We start from the raw sequence: 22,713 nt of genomic DNA on the forward strand, positions 1-22,713 counted from the left end.
AGTACCCTAAATGAGTCTTCCTAGATACGTTCAATCCACATCAATAACTTCAAAATAACTCTAAGGTAAAAGATGAAAATGTTTGTGTCAAAAATTAGTCAAAACGTTTGTCTACTTACACAACAAACTTGCAAGAAGCTACATTTTAAGTAAGCTAAGATGAATGCAATAGGCCACGAGTTATCGTAACCTTGTAGCCAGTGGTGTAATCGAGCTGGAACGTTCCGGTACTATTCTCTATAGGCAGCTCAGACATCATCATCGTTCTGCCACTTACACACATACACATAAAGTAAAATATTCTGAAAAGTTGGAGAGCAACACTTAGTGGAAATACTTTAGATAAATTCATTACCTTTTATCTGTGTTACAAGAAGTCCAGTATACCTTCAGATTTAGGACTGAAGCTGATTATCTTTGACTCGGTACAACAATCTACTTCCAGATGTTCACACAGTGTAACTCATACAAATAAACTACAATTAATTACAAAACAGTACAAAATGATTTTTTTTATTTACTGATGGGTGCAGAGAATAGAAAGATAGTATTAGGGAAAATCCAGTCTTGTGCATGTACTGTTTTTGTTTATATTTTTATGTGCAGTGTGATGGAAGCCAGCTTGATTTCAGCAATATTTCCCTGGAAGGAATTGCCATCCTGAACATCCCAAGTATGCATGGAGGGTCAAACCTGTGGGGGGAGACCAGGAAGAGGTGCAGCCATCGACAGGCTGGGAAAAAGACAGCGGACAAAAGAACCACTCGGGTTGATTCCAAAGAGCTGATGTTTACTGTTTACTGTTCAAGGTAAAGGGTTTCATACAGTTCTAAAGGTACATTCCAATGACATCTATGTCATCCGAGTTGCTGACTGGAGAAGGAATTCAATCAGAATGTATGTCTCTACGTTATTAAGAACCAGTTTCTTTTTGTACTAATCAATGGCTCAATTCAATCAATCGATTAATGAGGCATCATTATCTGTAGTTACCTATAGGTCTACTATTCTTTAGGATCACTTTAGATAATACTGGCAATTGTCTGCCGCATTTATATTGTTTTATAGGTAACATTTAATACTAAGAAGCACATAATATACTCTTCTAGTGAGTTAGAAAAGATAAGTCAGATATAGAGGAAAGTTATTTACACACAGGTGCTTCTGTGGTTTAATCAAGTGCATTCAGAAAAACACATGGCTAATTTACATAGTACCTGATGTAACACACACCAACTGTCGCTTTTATATTCATCTGACATTCTGAAAATCTACAAGTTACTTGCACCAACAATAAAAACAACTAAAAATACTGTTTGGGCAATAGGACTACTGTAGCGTGCACAAGGGAAGGCAGCAGTAGGGCTGGTAGGTGACGTAATCACACACAAAAACACAAGCCCGATATACACTCCTTGCAAAGGAGCCGGCTCTTTTGTACAGCGGTATCGGCGCTATGCTTTAGTGCGAGAGGTCCCGGGTTCGCTCCCGCACTCCGCCTGTGTGATGCGCCTGCCTGCGGGAACCAGGATCGCTACACTACTTTAGATTATGCCATTAAAGATGTCCAATATACACCAGTCGAAGATGTTAAGTAGGAGAATAAGGGTATCAAACTAAGGATAATAGGAAATAACAAATATGATGTTGCTTCTTATGCCTAACCCGTTGACTTAATAAAGGAGTACTTTTTAGAGCAGTCTTTCTCACCTAGTGGGCCGTAGGCTGCTTCATTAGTCAGGAATAAGGACTCAATGCCCAAATTCTTAATTGGATTTGAAACAAATGGACACGGTTCACATTTTTGAAGGTGGTGTAATTTAAGAACATGTGAAGGATTTCACTCGTTTTCAGGCTCGTTTGCCCCTTGTAAATAGACCCAGATACAGAAATGTATATATATTTTTTTAGCACTATCGTGCCATCTTATTGTGTACCAGTACAGAAAATAAAATCAAAACAAAAACAAAACCTAACTCCCACATGGAGTACTACACTATACTTTTTCACTTCAAATTCTAACTGTATCGGACTACATTTACTGATTTGCAAAACCCCATGACACACAAAGGTTTACACAGTACCTTGCTCCTACTGACAGCCTGCCCTGAACAAGAACAAACATTTCTCCTTCTTAAATACCTGCCTGCTAATTACAGGCAGGTGACAATCATTAAGTATTAGAGCCAGGTGAATCTCATCCTAGCTCCCTCCCGTGGCATTCTGGGGAATGTAGTCCTTCAGCCCTTCCTGGACTACATTTTTCTCTCTTCCTCCCTCAAGCCTGCCACAACGTATATACGTGTAAAAAATATATAAATATAGATAAAAGTAGTAATTTGTAATCTCAATTAGTGCAATAGATTTAAATACATTTCATATTTAAAGCTTTAGATGTTGCTCTGTCTAACTGAGAAGCCCAGTAAAATGGAGGACATTCTGTCACTGTATGGAGGAATGTGGAGAGTAAATTCTTAGAAAATGATGAAACAAAAAGGGTTCTGTAACAAAAGGAATTGAGCTGTTTTTGTAGGATGAAGAATCTTCTCACTCATGCAAAGCTTTATACATTTGTTGTTGTTTTATTAATATAAGCTACTTTTAAAACACACTACTGTATTAAACAAGACAGATGTATTTCCCTTTTCTAAAAGTAAAAAATCTGCAGTATGAAAGCTTAATTATTCATTGCAGAGGAACAATTTAAAACTATTTAAATGCAATGTACACACATTAAATCACCTTGTGGTTGTTAGTATATGTGCTGTCCATTTCCTTCCTCCTATTTCCTTTTAAACTATATATTTGTCACCTGTGTCCTTATCTATGTTGATGTTTCACTGTCTTGCCTCCATATTGATTCTGCATACAACATTTTCACCCTGCTGGTATCAGTTGAGTGTTCCTTTCCTAATTAACACTTGTTTTGTTGCTTTAGAGATACTGTGGAAGCTGAAGACAGTGTTTCATTTAAATGACATAACATAATGTTACAGCTAGGATGCAAAACAGATAAGATATCTGTACTGGATCTTAATGTTCTGTTTTTTATACTATATATATATATAGAGAGAGAGAGAGGAACTGGAGAGGAGGGCTGTAGTGGAATATTATTGACCCGAGGGAAGACTATTATTATAATGCCCTGAAGCTGCATATATTTAATATATAAGTCAGTCAGAATTACACCCCAGGGAATTACGCAACTACACACCTGTGCAATATTAAATAATATCACCGTTAACTGAGAAGGATAGAGAAAAATGTTGGCTCACACTGAGGATAAACAGAACATTGATCGATTTTGCCAGAAAATGCCATGACAAAGTTCCTACGTTGCAAATATATCAACAAAAGAGAGATCAGTAAAATATTCTTTGTTTTGCTTTGTACACTGTGAAGGTGGCACCCAATGCGATCCAGAGCGCTCTACCGCCAGGGGAAATTGACATCGAATTGTTTTTGTCATCGACAGCTGACCTGCTTTCTAATTTGAAAACATTAGCTTTCAGATACATAAACTCGCTGTGTAATCTTGTCATGTCCGATCGGAGGCGTTCTCTTTCGGAAGACAAACTGAAAGAGCTGGTGTTCCTTTATTTCAAAATTTAGAAAGACTTTGTTAAAAAAATTCCAATGTTTTCTACTTAGTTTTATTTTTGATTTTTTTTTACTTATGCTAGTATTTTGATATCCAGTATGAGAGAAGAACCCAATACAACTGCACAATACTTTTGTTACTTTGCACATACTTGTACAGAGATACAGCATCATTTTGCATAATTTTGATTTTTTCTGTGCAGAATTTTCTGGGGTGTACAAAATAATAAGAGAAGCAAGGTTGGATAGTAAATATGACTTTATATACTGTAAAGCCATAAATATTTGGCAAGCCTTTTATGAATGCGTTTTTTGCTTACAAAACATAAACATTTTTGGCATGACTATCCTAGTGCTGTACATATAATGAAGTAATATACTACTACGAGTGCAACAGGTCGGCAACATAGGTTTTATGGGTGTGATTCGCCAGATATTTTGGTCGGAAATATTTATGGCTTTACAGTATTTTGTTTAAATATAGCTGATAAAGCATAAGTAAATAACTAAACAACATAAATACATAACAGAAAATATTTTTGAAGTTCATAGTGCAAGTTTTTTTTTTCTTTTTCTTTTGTAGTATGTTTTGTAATTCATTTTCTGTTAAGTCACAGAATCGCCGTTCAGCAGTTTTTTCATTCAGCCATTTTATCTTGTTGGAGTGGAGGGTGTTCCTTTGAAAAGGGGCAGGACTGACAGTGGTGTGAACCAATCACATGACAGATGGAGACTATTGCCCGGTGGTGTAAGGATGGTAGTGCAATAGTTCAATATATGCTTGGAAATTCAGTCCTGTTATTGGTTAAAACCTCATCATAGGAGCAAAAATAGATTTCACTATTGCCGTCACATCCTTACACCACTGGGTAATAGTCTCCGCCTGTCAACCAATCACAGGCCAGAATTTCCAACCACTGACTATATATATATGCCCATTTACACCTGCTGCTTGTTCTAAAATAAACACAGAGAAACCATGTTACAGTTACGGTACAAACTAATAGCAGACACAGGGAGGGATTATCAAAGACTTTTAGCAGTGTATCGCATGCTTAACACTTCTGACTAAAGATACAACTTTTGGAACAATCTTGATTGCTTTTATTATTTATTTATTTATTTATTTATTAGCAGATGCCCTTATTCAGGGCGACTTACAATTGTTACAAAATATCACATTGTAAAGTATCACATTTCAGAATATCACATTCCAGAATATAGGAGGCTGTGTGATCCAGTGGTTAAAGAAAAGGGCTTGTAACCAGGAGGTCCCCGGTTCAAATCCCACCTCAGCCACTGACTCATTGTGTGACCCTGAGCAAGTCACTTTACCTCTTTGTGCTCTGTCTTTAGGGTGAGACGTAATTGTAAGTGACTCTGCAGCTGATGCATAGTTCACACACCCTAGTCTCTGTAAGTCGCCTTGGATAAAGGCGTCTGCTAAATAAACAACAAAAAAAATATCACATGATTTATCTGTAGTTAAATTGGACTAATGCACTGAATGGCTTTATAAAAAATGTGTGGTTATATGGGATGGCAGTGGGGCACAGAAAGAATATCTGCATTCCTTTCCCACATTACATAAGCTCACACAAAACATTTATAATTGTTCATTTATTTGGTGAATAACAATAGTACCAATTTAGAAAAGCAGCAGCTTCCATTAAAACATCTTTAGAGGTAAGGGAGTATGCATAATTGCCAGCTGGTTTATTTGTCCATCTTCTCGTCATTCTGTATCTCACTTTTCTCTATTTACACATACTGATAGCTCTGACTCCATATTTACAGCTGGGGATGAATGTTCCTACATACATGTTCAGATGAGGATGTTTTAGTAGCCACAGATAAACAAAATAATTAGCGTGTTTTTTTGTTATTATTTCTTTTTTAATATTATGACAGATTAATAATAGTTTAAAAAGCAGCTTTACATATATTTACACAGCGAGAATTGTCAATGGTAGCATTGATTAACTCTGAACAACTCCAGGTTATTTGAAAATGGTTAATGAAATAATGTACATACAGTAACACACAAATAATGCAAACTGATATTGGCTGTTATTTTTTTCAACTTGTTTGTAACCTTGCAACAGAGGTTGGTTGCTTAGTTTAGAGCAAGGTTGTACTTTTGAGTGTTATTGAAAACATTAGCTGGGCTGTATTATTATATACTGAAACATCTGCTGAATCTTTTGGAGGTTTTATGGGATTAAATGGTTAGTGAGCATTTAAAACATACGTGATTTATGACCTTCAGTATTTTTCCCTCTAATACAGTGGGGGACTTGTTAAAGAACTGTGTATTATACATATCCTGTGTTTCCTGATCAAAGTACATGTTATCTACAAATTGACTAAATAATTGTTTCTGAATGTTGGTGCGGGTGGAGGATCAAATGCCCATCCAATGTTTACAATGTGTTTAAGGGGAAAAGCTGCATTCTAGGTCTAAAAAATATTATTAAAATAGTGTGGAGCCTATCATTCCCAGTGAGTGGTTAAAGGAAGTTTAGAAGAGAATGGTAAGGAGCTCCTGAGTGGCGCATTCAGTAAAGGCACTCTGCATGGAGTGCAGAATGTGCCCTATAAGCTGGAGGTCACCAGTTCGAGTCCAGGCTATTCAACTGCCGACCGTGGAGGGGAGTTCAGGGGGTGGCGCAAAATTGGCCGAGCACCGACCGGGTGGGGAGGGCTTAGGTCGGCCAGGGTGTCCTCGGCTTACCGCGCACCAACGACCCCTGTAGACTGGCCGGGCACCTGCGGGCCTGCCTGTAAGTTGCCCAGAGTTGCATGGTCCTCCAATGCTGTAACTCTGAGGTGGCTGCATGGCGGGCCTGCAAAGTGAAAAGCAGCAGACGGCTGACAGCACACTTTTCAGAGGATGCGTGTGTCCGTCTTCGTTTCTGCTGAGTCAGCGCAGGGGTGGCAGCAGTGAGCCAGGTTATAAAAATAATTGGGCTTTCCAAATTGGGGAGAAAATGAGAAAAAATAATTTGCGATTCCAAATTAAAAAAAAAAAAAAAAAGAAGAGAATGGTATGTAACCTACCTATGGTTTGAATTTAGTACAGTGTCTTTCCTTCCCATATAGGTGAAGGCAGGTACACAGATGAAACGTTTGGTAGTGTACAAAAGGCATTTCGCACAGGAAAAAGGCTGCTGTGGTGGGGTTTTGTCTCCTGGTCAGGACTCTGTTCTGTTTTTCTTTGCTTTTACTTTTGTTTAGTTTGCCTCCGTCATGCAAAAGTAGGTTTGATTCTTTGTATGTTTTGATTCTTTGTATGTTTTGTGCATACCAAAACATCTGTCACATATAGTACCCAGCTACACAACATTTTATCAGATCATCCCAGCAACCACGTCTTCAGTTCCAAAGTTAAATTAAAGCATAATGTGCAGTAGTTCAATATGGTTATTTTTGTATAAATCATCTTTGGTCAGAATCAGAATTACCGCTATACTTTTGTAAATGCTTATAAAAAGCATCTGTGTGTTTAATTTTTGTCAATGCATTTGTTACTTTGATAAATGTAGTTATTTGTAGCATGTATGCTCCATTTCATATTCCATAAAACCATCAATTTTAGTAGTGGATCTGTGATTCTAGGTGACAAGCCAGTCAAGTGATACAAGAGGGTGGGGAAACTGTAATTGCTTAGAAGTATTGTACACAACAAGAAAGGGGGGGTGGGGATGGGGTGGACCCGTCTCATAGATGTCCCAAGGTTACAGCCTGTGTCAGGGAATGTTTGCGAGCAAGACATTTTAAATACTAGCATTGTTTTAAACAGTTTCTGTGTAATTTTGATTGTGCTGTAGATCTACAGTGTAATACACTTTAAATGTGACACTAGTGCTTTTCCATTGTTTCCATTTACACTATGTATTATGCACTTTAAATAAAATATATTCAGTTATTACGATAATATGATAACTGTCCTGATTTCACCAAAGACACCACATAAAAAGACATTTCTATAAGGATTCTTTTTGACATTCTCTTCCCTTGAAGATCTGAATGCTTGGTTTTCAAAAAAAGACTTTGTGTGTGTGTGTGTGTGTGTGTGTGTGTGTGTGTGTGTGTGTATGACTCCTGCCTGGGATTACAGTACCTGCTCATGAACAGACACAAGATATGTAAATATAATATTAATTTTAGACCTGCAATATAACATGTAAACATGCATTCTCCAGTCTAGCGCAAACACTCAAATTTTATAAAAAGGTTAATTCATAAGGACGTTTGGCACAAGCGATAAAATCGCTTGAGTCGTTCCATGAGCTTCATGTCTCAACGCCAAAAGGAGCATTTGCTGACTGATGAGGTGTGCTTTTATAGAGGCTAGCTTGTTTCTCCTCAAGTCTGATCCAGGAGGATAGTCAGATGAAGACACGTTATTTGTTTCATAATGACATTTGAGGTTGCTCGTCTTGTACAGGCTACAGTGTGTAAGCGATTTGTTGCAGATGAGACAGAGAGGTTACCACTGTTTTCAGTGAAAGCAAACTTCCTCCCATTCTGGCTTAAGCCTCATACTTGTGTTTATTACTCGTGGAGGATTTGCTCAATGCCATTGTCTCCATGAAACGAACAAGCACTTCATTCAAAATGATGAAATTCACTTTCAACTGCACCCCTGGCTTTCACTTGAGGTGATCGAAATATGCATGTGCCAGCACGCGGTATCGAAGGTCATCAAGCGAGGAAATGTCCTTGCAGTGAACATGCAGGCTCAAAGAAACTGAAGAGAGAGAAGAAAGTATAATAATAAACACAAAGGACTACAGAGACATAAATAATAAACTTATTGTGTTTATTTTTACTTTTTCTTTTCTTTTAATTTTTGTTTATTATTCTTTCATCAGTTCATATTCGATCCACAGTGTGCATCACCCAGCATTTCACTGGGAGCCGCATGCAGCTTGTAAGGATGCAGTTTAGCCATCTCTGGCCTATGTCATGTTAGAAAGTCTAGAAATATTTTAGTTTACAGGTCCCTTAACTGGGGATGGATTAAACTTTTAAACATTTTTGTCATTCCATAGCTGATGAATTATTTCCAGGTGACACTAGGAAATATGAACTTCAGGTGGAAAAAAAACTGTCCTGATGGAATTTGTTAGAGGTAAATTATTAAAGATGTGAATGGAATGCAGAGAAGTGATGTTCTGTGACACCCGCCGAGAAACTGTGTCAAGTCAGTGTTCTCAGCAAGGTAAATTTAAATTCTTCAGAGTATTTGTTGTTAGATCCCCTGGGCATAAGTAAACGTGAGGTGAAAAGTATAGACCTGCTAATTGAGGCCCCCCATTAGGATGACACAGTTTTATAAGTGGTGTTTTAAATTATTTTATTTTCTAACTTTGAATCACAATGGAAAAACCACAAAGGTTTATTGACTGGATATTTAAATTTGCCAGATAATAAATGGTAAATCTTAGGGTCTAGTCATTGCCCGTATAAAAGTTTACCACAGTAAAAGAATAGCAAATTGTAATGTAGCATAGTGGAAGCATGGTAAAGTATAGGTAAGCATTGTAAAGAATATCAAGGTATAGTAAAGCATATTAATAAACATGACAAACCAGGGTAAACAACTGTATGGTAAATTGATAATATAACTATGGGAAAAGCATGGTAAAACTGAAAAATATACCATGCAAAAATACTGTAGTAAACTTTTACAAAGGTAGTAAATTATTTCCTAAGCCATACTGTTGTTTTTCGGCAGGCCACATTCACAAAGCATTTTACAGGATTGTTTTTTATAGACTTGGGAGGATTCTATTTGGTGCTTGCTGGGGTTCTGGAAGTGATGGCCTCTGGATGTCAGATCTCTTGACGTGTCACTCAGACATTCTAACAGCTTTCCAGTCATGCGTTGCATGCTATGGCTATGTCACTGTTGTTTGTGGGTGCATTTTTAACAATTTGATTCTCGTGTTTTTTTTAAAGCACAGTGTGTGTTTGTAACAGGGCGAGGAGCCCTGTACATAATTGTTTATTTATTTTTAGAACAGGGTCTCATCCTTCGCCGCTGTGTCTCATTTGTGTTATTTTGTATTTGTGTTTTATGATTTATGTATATAGGACGAGCGACGTGCCATCCTTCAGGGTTTTGTTATTGTTTTGTTTAGTTTTGTTTTATGTGACGAAGAAGAGCCGTGTGTTTTTGATTTGGCAGCGTGGATGGGAAACTCCATCCACAATTAAAAACCATCTCCTGAATTAATGATTAATTTGTTGCTAATCGGGAGACAGTCATCTGGCCTGACATCACCACAAAGCCATCCCTGTCACAGGGTTACATTTACCTTATTTTTTTTTGATAATTTCCCTGTTGGTTTTAAGCTGGCTTATTGAGACTGTATACATCACTAGCGGGATAAACACATATCCATATTGGATTTGAACTGTGCAAGCTGAATCACTGATGCGATGTTAGTTATTTTTATGTATGTAAGTTCATCTCAATGAATGACTGTTGTACATACACACATTTTTCACAGTGTAAATACCAGCCTGAGGACAGGTACCAATCTATAGCGAGGCTGACAGTATAACAAGGGTCTTTATTAAAAATACAATAAAATACAAAAACTGCATGTTGGCAATCAAAATATTTTATTTTTCTGTACATGAATGACACCAATGTGTTTTATAATGTAACATGGAGGATGTCATAATAAAGGGTTAACCAGTACGAACGCTAGACAGCCAGTAGCAGCGCTGTACAAGAGTGTGTGTCTAATGACATGTTGTGAATAAAGTTTGGTTGAACTTATACTCGAGCCTGTGTTGTACTTAACAACAAGACATGGTGTCAGAAGAAATTATTTTTTAAAAAAGAAAAGCGTAAAAAAGAAGACACAACTATGGAAATACTGAAGCCACCATCAGAACTCAGTCTGGAGGGTAATTTAGCCGAAACCTGGAGGAGATTCTGACAGCGGTTCAAGCTGTATCTCAAAGCATCAGACGGTGATTAAAAAAAAAAAAACAGGTACAGTCCTCCATCTTTCTCCATGTGACAGGGGAAGAAGCGCTAGAAGTGTGTAATGTATATTTACCTTTGAAAGCGATGATGAAAGACACGATTTAACGTAAATAATTGGAACATTTGGAAACTACTGTAACCCCAAGAAAAACTACGAAAGGTAAAAACAAATGTACCTGCACACAAGGCAGTGACAATATTAGCCAGTATGTTACTGAGCTGAGAAAACGAGCTGAATCACGTGAATTTGGAGAACTAGAGGAATCCCTTATATGAGACAGAATCATTTGCGGGATCGCAAGTGACTCTGAGGGAACGGCTTTTGAGAGAAGTTGATCTGAGCATTTACCACGAAGTTGTCCAACCTATGGAAAACAATATAAAAATTGTGATAAAATGAATCACTTTGCTAAGATGTGTAAATCAAAGAAAGTGCACACAACTGAAGATGGTGAAACTGACTCAGAAAATGAACTTCTCATAGGAACTGTAACAGCAAATGACATGAATGTGAATGGAAGGTTAACTTAAAAATCTGTAATGCTTTAGTTAACTTTAAGCTTGACACAGGTGCACAAGCTAACGTCATCCCAGTAAGCCTGTACAACAAAATATGTAAATGCACACAGCTGGAGAAGACAAAGGTGAGACTATCTACATATACAGGAGAAAAAATAAAAGGAGAAGGCAAATGCAAGCTCATAGTGAAATACAAGGATAATAATAACATTAATCTTTATATAGTGCTTTTCATAGTGGACCACCATCACAAAGCACTTTACAGAGGTAGGCTGTGAACTGTGCATTATATGCAGAGTCACTTACAATAGGACATTGATTTAACATCTCTTCCGCAGGATGGAGCACAAGGAGGTTAAGTGACTTGCTCAGAGTCACACAGTGAGTGGCAAGTGGGTTAATCCAATAGTAATCGTGGAAAAATCAGAGGGAACTCTGAGAGTTTGCCTGGATCCCAGAGATTTCAATGTGGCTGTACAGAGAGAGCATTATCAATTGCCTACAGTAGAAGAGATCACAAGTAAGTTGGCTGATGCAAAATACTATTCAGTCTTGATGCAAGATTAGGGTTTTGGCAACTCAAGTTGGATGACAAAAGTTCACGTCTTTGCAACTTCAGCACACCATATGGGAGCTGCAGGTTCATGCGTCTGCCCTTTGGTATAAATTCCGCACCAGAAGTGTTTCACAGAACAGGGAGGCAGCTATCTGAAGGAACTGAAGGAGTGGAAACCTGTATAGATGATGTGTTTGTTTGGGGAGCTACCAGAGAGCAGTACGACTTCAGACTGAAGCAAGTCCCAGAAAGAGCCAAGAAAATTAACTTCAAGCTGAAAAGGAGAAATTCAAAATAGGACTTTGGGAAATAACTTATCTTGGACATGTGCTCACAAGTGCTGGACTGAAACCAGTTCAGAGTAAGATTGAAGCAGTTGTGAACATGCCAACACCAGAATGCAACAAAGACTTGGAGAGATTCCTAGGGATGGTTACCTACTTAAGAAAGTTCATTCCGAAGATGTCAGAACATACTGCACCTCTAAGAGAACTCCTGCAGAAAGAAGTAGTGTGGCACTGGGAACAAAAACACCAAGAAGCTTTGACCAGTCTGAAGAGGACACTGACCCAAGCACCACTGTTAAAGTACTATGATGTTAGTCAGTCAGTGAAGATATCAGTAGATGCTTCAAAGAGTGGACTGGGAGCAGTTATATTGCAGAATGAGGCACTGGTGGCATACGCTTTAAAGGCAATGACGGAAGCACAACAGCGCTACGCACAAATTGAAAAGGAGATGCTAGCCATTGTGTTTGGATTGGAAACGTTCCATCAATTTGTCTATGGAAAAGAAGAGAGGTGGAGTCTGATCACAAGCCCTTAGAAGCTATCATGAAAAAACCACTACGCAGTGCACCACCAAGAATCCAAATGTTACTAATGTGGCTGCAGAAGTACCAGGTTAGAGTTCAATACAAACCAGGTAGGGAAATGTATATAGCAGACATTTTGTCAAAGGCATACCTACCTAACCTAAGGAGATGACAAAGAAACTGAAGTGCAGATGTTGCTGAAAACAAACTGGATGAGATTCGGGAAGCAACTAAGAATGATGAATCCATGAGAAAACTGCAACATATTGTGCATATTGTGCAAGCTGGATGGCTTGAATGCAGAAGCGAAACTCCTTTTGAAGGGAATACTGGAACTTTCACGAGAAAAAATAATAATTCCTGCAACACTGAGGAAAAAATGCTACAGCGCATACATGAAAGTCACCTTGGAATAGAGAAATGTAGAAACAGAGCAAGAGATGTGCTGTACTGGCCTGGAATGGCAGCACAAATTGCAGAAATGGTAAATAAATGTGCAGTGTGCAATAAGTACAGGAAGTCACAACAAAATGAACCACTGCAACCACACAATGTTCCAGAGAGGCCCTGGCAGAAGAATGGAGCAATAGTGAGTACCTACTAGCAGTAGTTTTTTGAGGTAGTTCTACTGAAAAGTGACACAAAAAGATTCACTGTAATTAACCATTTAAAATCCATATTTGCTCGCAGAAGTGCTCATTTCAGACAACAGACCACAATTTTCTAGTACTGGATTTAGTAAATTTGCAAAGGAATGGGAATTCTGTCACAATACTACAAGCCCAAGGTATGCACAGTCAAATGGAATGGCGGAGAGTACTGTGCAGACCTTAAAACACCTACTGAAGAAGTCAAAGGCAGATGGAATAGACCCCGATTTATCCCTGGTTGATTTTCGAAATGCTCCATTAGATGACATAGGATTGTCTCTGGCTCAGTTGCTAATGGAAAGAAGACTGAGAACTAAGCTTCCAACTGTGCCTCAATTGCTGGCTCCAAAAACTGGGAGTAACGCAGTACAGAAATTGCTGCAACAGTGAATTTGATTGGGGAGATCAGCCATTAGGAACCCAAAACATTTGCAGAGAACAAATGAACCACTACCCTGTTCTGAATCAACAAATGTAGATCAAGATCAAGATCAAGAACATGGATCAACCTGTGAGGGAGAGGACAACCATAAAAAGTCTGAGAGTGCTGAGACCTTACCAATAAGAAAAACACAAACGGAATCTGACAAAAGTGAAAAAAGAATTAAAGAAAAGGGGGGATGTCATAATAAAGGGTTAACCAGTACGAGCGCTAGACAGCCACTAGCAGCTCTATACAGAAGTGTATGTCTAATGACATGTTGTGAATAAAGTTTGGTTGAACTAGAACTTGAGCCTGTGTTGTATTTAACAAACAAGAGCATAGTGTGTTAAAGGTATAGCAGTGGAAAAAAGCATTTGTTTATATTGGAGCACATCGGTTCAGAAGGAATATATGGTGAAATACGAGGGTGGCATTACAACGGGGGTGGAATAATGGTGTTTGTATTAACAGAATTACGCTGTGGCCACCAGCGGGATTTTGTGTGGCCACCCCCTCGTAAAACCTCTCTTAATCAACCTTTATCGTAATCCAGCTTTCATTTGACGCAGTTTATGCTGTTTGCATTCTGATTCCTCATTCTGCTCAGTTTCTGCTTCTGTTTGTTAGCTGCTATTGGCCAGCATTAACGTCAGTATAATCACAGCATGTTGATTTGCCAAGCTTTCATTTTGATCACATTTTAGCATGTGTCACAAATCTCCGCTTATTTTGGTTTGTGTCAGTGCTCTTGGTTAATCAACGAAAGAAGACTTCCAGTGAGGAGAAATCTGAATACTGGAACAAACATTGATGCACATGAATTCGAAGGCAAAAAGCCACGTCTGTGTCTGCCATAAATTACATAGTTGATAGATATTAGAAATGCATATCAAAACGTGTTTTGCCTTGCACCGATTTACCACCGATTTCTAAAATGGCAAGTGATGTGTACCATTAACATAAAACAGGATCAACAAAGTGCTGATGCAGGTGTGCTTCATGTTTTCCAAACACAGTGATCAACGTTTTGCTTTGTTTTGATCCTATTTTCTGTTATGAGGGGAGTAATAAACGAAAACCGAAACGGTAAGGTTTTTTGTGTTCATACAACCCCCCCTTTTCCACATTTGTTTTTTTAAGTGTTTATTCAAGTTAAATGTGAGAGTTTTCACTTGTGTGTACAGCTAAAAAGGCATATGTATCCCCTAGTAATGCTGTTACTTTATGTAAATGTGTCATGTGCCACTTTCTTATTGCAAAAAAACTACAATTGCAAGGATTAAAAAAAAAAAAAAAGTGATGTTACTTTTTCACGGCTTCTGCCTGAAATACACACAAGAAAAAAAAACTTTGACTACAGTGCTGTGTGACATACTTTGCTTTATAGTTAATTCATTGGGGCAAAGTAAGGCTTTCACATCCTATTATTCGGGAATATTACAGTTTTACATATAATGTTATGCTATAACAGCATTGCAAATCGTTGTACTTCGATATAGCTGGGAATTGTGCTCCATGTGATTGGAACAGGAAAATACGTTTTTGTATTTCTGTATTATTTAACTTCAATACGTTAGTAATGTACTTTTGCTCAGGTATTGTATTAATGTATGTCAATTTATATGATCAATTAACCTATTAAGTTTGGCCTGTTCTCAGAGCAATACATTTTTTTTTTGTAAAGCCAACAAAACATCTGATTTGTCTCCAATTTATTATTAGAAGGGCCTAGGAATTAAGATCCAGGTCAGAGTTGAGAGAGGCTGCTAAACAAGAACCACTTAGGTTTTATTATAGAAAAAAATTTAAAAATGTAGAAATGCAGATACTTTTTTAAATTTCTGTTGGGTTCATTAGTATAATGAAGAGCAGCAAAACACCAACAGTGTCAGGTGTAGCCAGGTTAGAAAAACAAATAGTGGCCTTCGGAAAAGTTTGCTCTTTCTATTGTGTCTATTTTTACATAGTGATATCAATAAAAGATATATACCCACCAAATAGAACACAAGATATTTAACCGTACCTTATACACCACTCGTTTGTCATCTCGCAGCATTTCATTTTACTCACCTCACAGCTTACTCTCATCGGTGGTGCAGTGTGAGTGTGCATGTGATATGGGGGGGTGGGGGTGTAATTCACTCTTAAACTTCCTATCCTGCTTCTTTTGGTTATAGGCGGCTGTGTGGAGGGTCAGAAAACCAAGACTATTGCATATGATTCCAGTATCTATTTGGGTTAGTCTTCTACTCTTGGTGGTTGTATATCTATATAAGGGTAACTGTTCTTTTTTAAGACCAATTTACTTCCAAACTCTCAGCAATGTTATTTCTAATGTGGTTAACAGGAAATGAGAATGTAAAGAATGTTACTCATGCTTAATGAGAAAGACTAGGAAATGTACCTTATTTTTCATTATTTGGCACTGGGTGTTTGTTCATTATTTAGAAAAAGAAACCGCTGACAGCAACAATTTCAGTGTATTCACTAAAACTACCACAGTTCTTAATCTCTTCATACCAACCGGTATTCTGGTTACAGAAATGAACCCTTATAAGGTCATCTCTTTACAAAAACATATTTTATATATAAAAAGTATAAACAAATGGGGCTCCCAAGTGGTGCATCCAGTAAAGGCGCTGATGTACCCTATAGCCTGGAGAACGCAGGTTCGAATCCAGGCTATGTCAAAGCCGACCGTGACCGGGAGTTCCTAGGGGGCGGCACACAATTGGCCGAGCACTGCCCGGGTAGGGAGGGCTTAGTTCGGCAGGGGAATCCACGGCTCACCACGCATCAGCGACCCCTGCGCCCGATAGGGCGCCTGTGGTTCTGCAGTGGAGCCGCCAGATCTGTGTTGTCCTCTGGCACTATAGGTCTGGTGGCATCACTGTGGATCCGCAGTGCGAAAAATGACGGCTTGACAGGAACACGTTTCGGAGGAAGCTTCCTCTAGCCTCCGTTTCCCGAGTCGGCGGGGGGGTTGCGAGCGGTGAGCCGAGGACACAGATAATAATTGGGCATACCAAATTGGGGAGAAAACCAGGGCAAAAAATTGGCGATGACTGAATTTATAAAAAAAGTATAAACAATTTAATCACTGAAAGAAATTATTTTAACGATCCAGTATCATCGTTTAACCTTCATAGGGGGACATGTATCAAGGTCGACCGACGCAGCGCTAAATTGGCAGAGAGTAAAGTAGCGCTCTGCCGCAGCACACATTTTACCCCATCCCGAATGTATTAACTGGCCCAAAATTAGTGAGGCATGGCATAAGCTGACACATTTAAATGCTTAAATGCGCTGCACCGGTGCTCAAAATGGGCTACCACTAGCACAGATTAACAGACTAATCTGAAAAATAGCGCTTCCCCTGCAAATGGGCTATCTCAATTGAACAATAGGTAGGTCATTTGGAGAGGCAGAAATGACAGTTCATAATGGCCTAACCTGTGTTTTAAATAAAATGTACAGGTTTTAACCCACTAAAGCCCGGGTTGCTCATCTGGAGAGGCAGAAATGACCCATGTTGATTAAGTGTCTTGACGTATATTAATATTATATGACAGATAGATAAAACCCATTATAATGAAAAGGATAACTTAATGAATGAAGTTATACGACGAATACAAACAATTGTACATAATGAAATAGCCGGTATCAAGCTAAAATTTGATCCTCAGGGAGATCAAAAAGGGTAATGGGGACGCTAAATACTCCCCCTTCTTCTCAGTACTCTCCCTCTGTTCCTTGGGTTGTTCAGCAAGTTTAGGAGCCTGCACTCTTCGTCGTAAGAAATACGTTATGTCTGCTGCCATAATGCTCTTTCCTATCAGCTGCTTTTCTGACTTTTTCTTTGTGCCCAAATAAGACCAGTTTGAAATCTGACTTATTTGTGAACCCTTTTAGAGCCGGCACAGCCGTTCTGCCTCTTCGCAGATCTCATTTTAATATCTTAATTTACAAATGAACCACGCCTTAAAATGCATGGCTAATGAGCGGCGGAGTGCATTGCACGGCAGAGCGCATTTTGGCGGTGCTAACACAGCCTTAACTTGCCAAAAGTGTCATGATACATACGGGGCAATTCCAAGACTTGTGTAAACTCAGCGCTGTGGCCTGAATGCCATCACAAACACTTGATACATGACCCCCATAGTGTTGTACATGCATTCTTTTTCAATTATAAACCATTTTACCTGAAAAAGCTTTCATGCTGTGTTTTGCCGTTGTCTTGTTTTCCTATTTCAGAGAGACCTGCCTCCTGCTAGGTTATGCTGTTACATGTCCTCAATGAGTTAGCTATAATATGACCACATTTTAAGTCAATATTTTTAGAACTAATGTTAGTAAATGGGAGGTCTTGTAACCTATGAGGCAGTATCAAAGCCTCCTCCACAGGCCGCCAAGGAAGTTGCAAATCATGATCCAGCAAAGTTCTTAGTGCTCTTAGTTGGAATTTCAAATTAGGAAGAGACAATTCACCTGATAATTTAGCTTGTTGAAGAGTTGTAAGCCGTATTCATAGGTGTCTGTCTCCACATATACATTTAGAAATAATAAAATGGGCTTCATCAAAATATTTGGGAGGGGGTGCTATGGGCAACATGAAAAACTTAAAAATTGATACATGGTGGTACATTCATTTTAATCGTTGCTAGCCTAACTTGCAAAGAGGATCATCTTAAGAGATCAGCCTTGACCTTTTGCATAAGAGTAATAAAGTTGCCTCTTAAAATCTGGTGTAGAGTGGAATACATCAGAATGCCTAAATAAGTAAAACTTCTCTCTAGGAACAATAGGGGTAACACAGTGCCCCTAGCTGCAGTATTCAAGGGCATCAAAATCGAATTTGGCCAGTGGACTTTGTAAGACATCCTTCCAAATTTATCAAATAGGGTCAAGACATGGAGGATAGATTCTGATATGTTATAGATATTTAAGAATAATAAATTATGAGAAATTATGTGTTTTGAGCCTTTACAGTTCTCTCTTTAATAGAGAGAACTGTACTTATAGCCTGTGCCAAGGGCACCAAAGACAGATTAAATAAGGGTGACAGTGGACATCCTTTTCCGTTTCCCTTTCTAAAGTGAAGGGAAGAGATTGACTGCTGCCAGTTAGCACTGAAGCAAGAGGGGTATTATACAGAGTCCACACCATACTAGTAAAACCAGTCCCAAAACCAAAGGGTTCTAAAACTAACCACAGGTAGTTCCATTCCACATGATCAAAAGTCCTTTCGGCATCAAGAGAAAAAAATGCACAAAATTGCACAGGGTTGGTGTCAGCCAAATGGATTATATGAAGCAAACACCGAATATTGTCTGATGCCAATCATCCTTTCATGAAACCAATTTGATAAAAATGGATTTGATTTTTTTTGTGTGTTTATGTATTTGTAAATTGATGTTCTGAAAAACCTTTTTAAAAAATAAAAGCAGTTGATCACAAAAAAAAAATAGATTACATTTTTTTTATAAGCCATTGCAATCTAGGCCAATGTCCTACTTTAAATTTTTTGTAGCACAACAGACTTGTTTAACCTTACTACTGCTCTGAATGCATTAAAATCTTAGCACAGGAAACAGTTTGATGTCTCACCACTTACTTTTAAGACTTTGGTTAGTTTGAGATTATGTGCAATAAAATTGGATAGATTTTCAAACTATGGCAATAAAAACTAAATAGCAACCAATAATGTTTCCTTTTATCTGAAAAATGTTACCAGTCTAATCTGTTATACAGCCCTCTGACTACATACAAATAATAATTCATGCATAATGTCTAAAAAAAAAAAAATTCTTATAGGAGACGGTAAGATTAACAATATCAACATGATCTGTTCTATCAACACCTGTATGTTGGATTTAAAACAGAAAAGGAAAAAAATAGTATTGGGTATACATATTACTGTGTAAAATATCCAGGAGAGCCATTAGCAGAACACCACATCAGCAGCAAAAAAACTGCTGTTGCATAAGCTTTCTAATTGAAAAAGGAAGTGGGGCGGCCATCTCCTTGTTGACTAGGCTGGCCCTATCAGGAGTAAGTGTGAGGGGTCAGCCCTCTCCTGCATACCATTCACCATTCAAGTGCCGACATCAGCAGCCATTCATCAGCCTTGGTCTTGTTTACCCACTGCACTAATGTGAGGAGACACGTGAAGCAGCTGGGTTTATAGAAGAGGGCAGGAGAGTCAGGGAACTGTATACATTCCCACACAGACTAACGGCTCATTCCCACAGAAAACAAGGAGAGGCTCACAGAGCATTGCCATCAGTATTTCTCATTAGACATACCCATGTGAAAACATAAAGCAGACACCGATACTGTTTGTGAGGCTGATTTTGCTGGTGTAACTTCATAGTGGTATCAGTTGCAAGACTGCTGAGACAAGCAACACTGCTAATAATTGAACACAGTCATGCATTGGAAACTCGTGGCAATACACCAAGTTAAACAGGTTTCTAGTCACAGAATGTTGTTTTCCCTTGTTCTTTTATTCCGTCAGTGCTCAGCTATGGAAAAGGCAATGTTTAGTGCTGGTGCCTGGGGAACTGGAACTGGTGATTTGGGAAACACTAAAGTATATTTAACAAACTGCAAGAATTTCTGGTTCCCGTTTTAAAGCAAGTGATATGATTTCTGCATATGTGCAAACAAATAAACATGTTTATTTATTTTTTTCATGTGAAATTCTCTCCTTCTGGAATCAATACTTTTTTTTTTTTTTAATTAGGGAAAATGGCTCCTAAAAGGATTTTGTACCAATCTGTATCTATTTTTGATTGTCAGATATGGCAATCTCTATATTATGGAAAATGATCATCCTGTAAACATACTGTAAAAAAAATATTTCAAATAAATTGGGTTCTGAATGGTTTTTAATCTTTTTGGGTTAAAAATAAAAACGTGTAAGTCTCATACACACATAGAAGGTGGGAATCAGTGTCAAACCATACACTCTTTACTTATTATAATTATACAAGTATAGCTCAAGATTGCCTTTCCTATAGCACAGTACAGAACATTGATTTGGAGAATATACCTTATATTTATATAAAAAATATGTAGCATAAGTGTTTTGATATATTGACATTTTTTAAGTGCTTAAAATACATTGTGTTGCATATACTGTGAAAAACAGTATATTATTTTAAGTTTGTAAAGCAGGAAAGGTCATCCACAAGAATAATGCAACCACAGACAATTATGCTGCATATTGACATGACATTTTGAAACTGGCTGCCATTTCACATCTTACTGAAAAATACATTAATGGCAATTTATAAATTACTTATATATGTCACATACTGTATTATCTGTAAATACTTATGAAGCCTTTCATATGTAACATGAAACACAAATCGGAAGGTATTGTGGATATATTTATTATACTTCTAGAGCAGTTGACAGGCATTTCCTCAGTAAACAGTTGCTTTATTAACCTTAAAAAGTAAGTAGTTGATGTAATCCAGGGGGTACTGTAACCCTTAATATGTGGCTTATCCCACAGCATCAATGGGCCATAGTACTCCAATTTTTAATTAACTCATTTATTTTTAAAGGAAAAAAAATTCTACGTTAATGCTACACAAGGAGGAGACAACTATTTCAGAGTGCTTAATTCGTTGTTTGGTTCTAATTTTGTAAAATAAACAAGTGCTTTTCTTCTTTGAAATTAAGTCAATGAAAGACTGGAGTAAAAGCTTTGAAAATATGCCAAAATGACATGAATGTTTTGAAGTTCGCCTCACTTTTGAATATTAGGTAAGGTGACATGCAGGGTTTGCATCTATCCTTGTTTCTGTTAGGTTTACAGTACCAATATATCTAATAAAAAAACATTTTGCAATACCATAATAATTTCAATCCATCCCCAGTTGTGATATTGATATGGTGATATGGTGACAGTTATGTCGAGTTTTTCAGTAGGTTTAGCCACTACATTTAATCGTAAGCACTTTCATGTGATTTTTATAACCTTTTGATTTTTGTTTTATTCAGTTAGTGTAATTCCCATATTCTTTTCTTTTTTTAGATCTGTCATATCAGCTTTTTGAAATGGTTGGTCTGGAAGGGGCGATGGAAGTGGGCCAGATCTATACAGGTTTAAAAAGTGCTGGGAGGAGACTTGCTATGTATAGTTAGTTATGCAAAGCTGTTTTCTACTAAAGTCAAAATGTGTGATATACTGTACATTGTATGATTGGAAATTATTACATTAAATACTTTGATTCAGTTGGTCTCAGTATTTAATCGTTTTTGGTATGTTAAAGTGAATGTTTATAGGTGTAGAAGTTTAATCTAGCAGTTTACCTTTGTTTTGTTTAATATTCCCATTACCTTGAATCATTTCATTAGGCTTGTATGTTACCATGGTACTAGAGTTTTTTGCACACTAAGGGGAACATTTTCACATGACCACCATGGCTGTGCTTGAGGCCAGGGAAAAATTATGTCAGAGTAAGAAAAATTGCATTTACGAACCTAAAGACATTAATCAAAGTAATAGGAATGTTAAACAAAACAAAGGCAAACAGTTTTGTTAAATTTCCACACCTACAAACATTTACTTTAAGGATAATGAGTTGGTGAGTTTTATATATAATTGTATTGTACAGTATTATATGGCAGTATTTCTTATCATTTCTATTTTCTTTTTTTTTTCTCAGGACCAGTAAATCTCTCCCAATGCAGACTGGTGGTGAGCCTTGGATGCAAACCCCTTGCACTGTAAGTAAACATTAAGAACACCCACATGTATTAGGGGGTAGATGTAAGAACACCCACATATATTAGGGGGTAGATGTAAGAACACCCACATGTATTAGGGGGTAGATGTAAGGACATGCGCAGTGATTTACGGGTGCAAACCCCTATAATGCGGCTGTAAATCGTGTTTAGCAGCTGTAAAGTCTGATTTTAGCCACCGCTAAAAATGCAGTGTATGTAAAGAATGGTGTTCACCTCACGTTCTGCACCCGCTATCAAATTTGCACTTTGCCATCATTAATCCATTAAAATTATATTGAAATACATTCCAATAAAGAAAAGAGCATGGAATTGGGCAGGATCTGGATACTAAGCGAGTGCAAACATTATAATGTGCTGTACAGATTTTGCCTTGGACTT

General features: G+C 37.8%; 1 pseudogene; it reads left to right on the forward strand.

Annotated features, from left to right (window-relative positions):
• LOC117399258 (diacylglycerol kinase beta-like) overlaps positions 1-22,713 on the forward strand; it is a 133,245-nt pseudogene that overhangs the window by 99,494 nt on the left and 11,038 nt on the right.

This window comes from Acipenser ruthenus, chromosome 4, assembly GCF_902713425.1.
Source record: "Acipenser ruthenus chromosome 4, fAciRut3.2 maternal haplotype, whole genome shotgun sequence".
Lineage (NCBI taxonomy): Eukaryota > Metazoa > Chordata > Actinopteri > Acipenseriformes > Acipenseridae > Acipenser > Acipenser ruthenus.